The 5,047-nt window shown below is 32.5% G+C and overlaps 1 long non-coding RNA gene across 1 annotated transcript; it reads left to right on the top strand.

Annotated features, from left to right (window-relative positions):
• The first annotated feature begins 1,479 nt into the window (after nt 1-1,479).
• LOC107819633 (uncharacterized) lies at nt 1,480-4,553 on the top strand. Its single transcript, XR_001655756.2, has 4 exons — nt 1,480-1,630; nt 2,784-2,848; nt 2,920-3,107; nt 4,092-4,553. It is a non-coding gene; the product is annotated as an uncharacterized LOC107819633 (long non-coding RNA).
• Nucleotides 4,554-5,047: the final 494 nt, after the last annotated feature.

The following is a 5,047-nucleotide window of genomic DNA, read 5'->3' as shown; positions in this document are numbered from 1 at the left end:
CTTGCCTTGTAATACGATAGGCGCCATCACGACCATGGTTAGATTTTGGGTCGTGACAAGTAATGTTAGTGATTCACTAGCCTATACATTGTTAATTATACACTAAGTAGAAGTTTAATTTATTAATGGTATACGTGAAAAATCTTAGTGATTATTTAATTATCTTAAATTGATAACTAAAGTAAGTAGAAATATATTAGTGACATCATTAATTAATATTAATAATTAATTATCTAATTCATTGAAAATTACACTAAGTAAAGTGTAAGCCTAAGATATGTTAGTGATATCATTAGCTTGTGATTTGTTCTAAATTTGAGAATTATATTAGAAAGAATTACAAGAAAATACACTTGACTTCACACCATAATAAAAAATAACCCATATTTTTAAATTTTACCCGACCTAGCCCATATTGTACATATTTTGAAAGCACTAGCAAATTCAAAATCTGTGTTCTTACAACCATTGCTTCTAAAAACTATGGAGTTAAATTTGTGTTCTCACAACCATTGCTTTCACTCTCTCTTCTTCTCACATCTTCTACATATGCTTTAAGGGGCCGACCGCCATTACTGCTTCTCCCCCCGTATCACCTGGTTGCAATGTAAGAAAATTGAAGAGTAGAAGTCCACGATTGAAGGTCATTCAAAGCTTTGCTTTCGAAAATAGGATTTTTTTGAGTTTGTTAGTTGTTTGGATTGGGTGTTGTTCCAATTGATTGAAAATATCAAAAGTTAGTTCAAAATTTAAATTTGAAGTGATTTGGAGTAGATTTGAGCTAAATTTCAGGAAAAAACGCAAGGAAGAAGACGAAGTCAGTTTTTTGTATAATTATGTATAATCTTGTATAACAGTGTATAAGAGTGTATAAACACATCTTATACACTATTATATACCTTTATACAAGCGTCTGTAGACGAACTTCTTCCACGATTTTTAGTTGCAATTCTTGTTCAAAACCAGTCCAAATATCCATTAAATGACTTCAAATTTTATATACAATCTCCTTATACTATTTCTAACAAGTCTAAATAACACCCACTCCAAATTTCTCACAAAATCAAATTCGAAATTTAAACCCACATATTTAAGCTTGTTAAAAATCTAATTTTCATCACCCAAATGAATTTGGTTTGTTGAACTAATATTTGAGTCACAATTACTAATTTGAAAATTAACTAAAAAGCTTGAGCAATCTTTTTTAAAAATTAAATAGTAATTTCGAGAATCTATTGGAGTTGAATGTTGAATCTTAGCCTATTGTTCTTATGTGAAGTATTCCCATTATATTAATGGATTTTTGTGAAATATTACAGTAAGCAGAATTATATTATACAACTATATGTTAGTTTTTTGTAAAATATTAGTTTGATTTTTATTGATTCATAGTAATTTGTTAGTTAGAATTTAATTACTTATAATACTTATGAGTAATTGATATATTAGCTTGTAATATTTATTAAAGTTATTATTTACCGATATTTACGGACGGAACCACTCGGTAGAAGAAACCCTAACCTTAGTCATTTTTTCTTTCTCCCGCTTTTTTCTCTTTTCCTCACTCTAACGGCGACCAACCCTCAGCCATCGTCTCTCTCTTCCTCCTTCCGACCAGCCCGAGTGACAGGTAATTTTTTTTTTTATCTCCCAATTTCCTTTCGATTGTTGCTGTTTCTTTTAGATTTTTGTCCCAATTTTGTTTAGGTTGTTGCTGCTTCTTTCAATGGTTGCATTTTGTTTGCCTTTTTCTCTATTATTTTCTGAATTATTTAGAGGAATTTAAAACACTGAGAGCTCAAGTGTTGGTTAGAAATCTTGCTTTGAATGAAGTAGTAGTACTAGTAAGGGGAAAAGATTCGTGGAGAACATTAGAAATCTTGGTTAGATTCGTGGAGTGCACATTTGTGTTCTCTCGTTTTTATTTTTATTTTCTTTCTAATTTTCCAGTTTTCTCTCGTGGAGTGCACATCGTCTCTCTCTTCTTCCTTCCGACCAGCCATCGAAATGAAAGGTGTCCAAGAATAGTTACGATTTTGAATACTCGATTAGTAAAAATTCATTCACCTCAACCATTGTGGAACTGTATATACTCAATTTTATGAATAAAACTATGAAAAAGTGGTATAACGTGTAGATATTCATTCCTGGAGTAAATTAGAATGGAAAAATCAAATGAACGCATCTTTTATGCAATTATGATGATTCCCCTATAGATTTATCCCGTTGTTAATGTTGAGAAGATAGTTGGTAAATTGTAATCTAGCACATACACAATAGTTGGTACATTCTTGGCATCAATCATCTGCTAAGTGGAAATAATTCTTAATAAGATAAGTATACAAAGTGCATAGTAGGCTTCATTTTAAAGTACTCATGAAGACATTGTATGGGGTGCTGATATTGCATAAAAAATACAGTATATGCCTCAAAGTATCACACTGTACATTTAGAAATGAGTTTACAAAGACTTGAAATATAGTTGTGCTTTACACTGTACATTTTGATTCACTAATTACACTCAATGGTTGTGCTTTCGGGCCATGGACCTTACTCTTGAGATTTGTTTGTGATATTATTGCTTGTTTGGACTTAGGATTTTGATGCTGGTGCCATTTTAGTATGTTGTGTATGATAAGTATCATGTGATATTGGTTTGTCTCGTATAGGAGTTTGTGTTCATGATTGAAATAGGGTAGAATCCATTCAAATTTCTGTTTTCTGTTGTAATTGTTATAATATTAAATGAGTAAGAATAATAAATTTGTTGTTTGTATATATAGATGGAACATTGTATGTGGATGTACGATAGGAATCTTGGGTTGAGCCACGGGCTGAGGAGACTTATGTAAGATCAAGATTAACTTAAAAAAAAAAATTATAATGATTTTTATATACTAATTTTCACTTTTAATGTAGAATTGGTATAAACAAGCATTGGTCAAGCTCGCTAGGAGTCAGCCGACCGATGAGCAAGGCCCGCCAATCATGCTATCGGAGGAAGAAACTCTCCCATTTTGGTTGAACGTGGTTGGCGGCGTGTAAGGGTAGAGCATACGGCCTTTCCTCCGAGTGCAACTATCATGGCCTCGAGTGCGGACTACAAGGTATATACTTTTTTGTTAATAAGCTCTTTTTTTTTTGTTTATCTGCTTCTTTTTCCAGTGCTAGCACTCTTCCACCACAATTCCTTATACTTTCTGCTTCAGCTGCATCAAACTATTTTTTAACTTGGTGTTAGTAAGCACACTTTGGATATGCATGAATCTCAAAAGATGCAGTGGATTTGCAGATACACATTTTGTCAACTTATGTTTTCTTTACTTTTTTGTATGCAACCGAATCATGCTTTTAATGTTAGGAGTTTCCTTGCAATTTTTCTGAAGTACTAGTGTATATATGAAATAGTGAAAAACAATGGAATTAAGTTTCCATTTCAACAACTATTGGAGAACAACCTTGAAAATTGGATAAATAGTTTTTGTTCCTTTTGAAATTATCTTTTGCATATTCTTTAGTCTTAACTTAGTGCAGGAAACTGTTTCAGAAGTTATTCTATAGGAAGTTGCAGAAGCAGAAGCTATGCGTCAGGACAGAATCTTGCATGCTAATTATTATACTTAAGAAATTTTTGCCAAGTGACGATTATAGTCCAAGAAAATAGTAAGATGGCAATGATGGACATCACATGATTGATTATATTGGGGTCAGAAATACTAGCATAATATACGTCGTCCATACTTTCTTAGTTTGTCTGTGTGTTTTTGCTGCTGGAGCTCTCCTTTTGTTGTCTAAGGAATTATAAATTGGACGATGCAAGATTAAGCTATATCACTGGAGACTCTGTAGTTCTGTGACCATATTCATGATGTAGCTATGGATCTTAAAATAACATTCCTAGATAATGGTGTCTTTACTCATTAAGAAAAAGTTCGTATGTTGAGAAATATCAGAAATGAAAAAGACTACTATTTTAGAGCACCGTATGCAAATACTCAATCAGATGCAATAATACATTTGTTGAATGTAAATTAACATATCATATTACAGGTTCTAACTCTTTGTGTATTTTTTCCACTTCTCTTTTGTAGATTGGAAGGTATTGGGACATCCGCAATTGTGCAAAGTGAGGAGATGCGGCGAATGATTCAACAACTTTCTAGGAACTAAGCGAATGAACGAGAAAAAATAATCCAGGAAGAGAAGATTATGACCACACTTAGGAATGACATCGAGTCCTTCAAGGCTCAAGTGAACCACTTAATCAGCCTGCCCCGCTCTTCGCCAAAAAGTCACATTTATGAAGAGGATGAAAGTGATGGAAACAATATAAATGATGAAGAAGATGAGGGGGAATCCGAAGATGAGGAGTGATTTTAAGTTTGGTTGGATTATTGTTTAGTTGGATGTTGACTTTTGAGTATTACATTTTGAAGTTTGGTTGCATTTTGTATAGTTTTGATTGGATGATTATGAAGTTTGGTTGGATAATTTTGATGCTTGATGGGATAATTTGGATGTTTGGATAGTTTATAAAGTTTTATTGTTGTTAATTTGTATTTTATTGTGGATGCATTTTTGTTTCTATTGAATATTCTGGCTGGCAGGTGGTGCAGCAAAAAATAAGCATTGCTTGTCAAAAATATACCATATTTACCGAGGGAATTACCGACAAAGTCCGTCAGAAAAATATTTATTTGTCAATCCAGAGATCCTATTTACCGAGGAAGTCCGTCGGTATACTAAAAATAAATTTTTAAATTTTGTTGAACATACCGACGAATGTCCATCGGAATATGAATTTATTCATATTTTAAAATTTTAAATTTACTAAATTAAAATTTAAATGTACCGATGGTGTTTGTCAGTAATGTTAAATTATTATTTTTAATTAACGAGAGATATCCGTCGATATGGATATTATTGAGATTATATTATTTTATAATATACCGACGGATATCCGTCGGTAAGTAAAATTATTTGACCAATTTGTGTCAGAAAGCTACCGAAGGCTGTCCGACGGGGTCCATTGGTAATTATCGAGGGA

This window comes from Nicotiana tabacum, chromosome 12, assembly GCF_000715075.1.
Source record: "Nicotiana tabacum cultivar K326 chromosome 12, ASM71507v2, whole genome shotgun sequence".
In the NCBI taxonomy this organism is placed as follows: domain Eukaryota; kingdom Viridiplantae; phylum Streptophyta; class Magnoliopsida; order Solanales; family Solanaceae; genus Nicotiana; species Nicotiana tabacum.
This window is presented reverse-complemented; position numbering and strand designations above follow the sequence as displayed.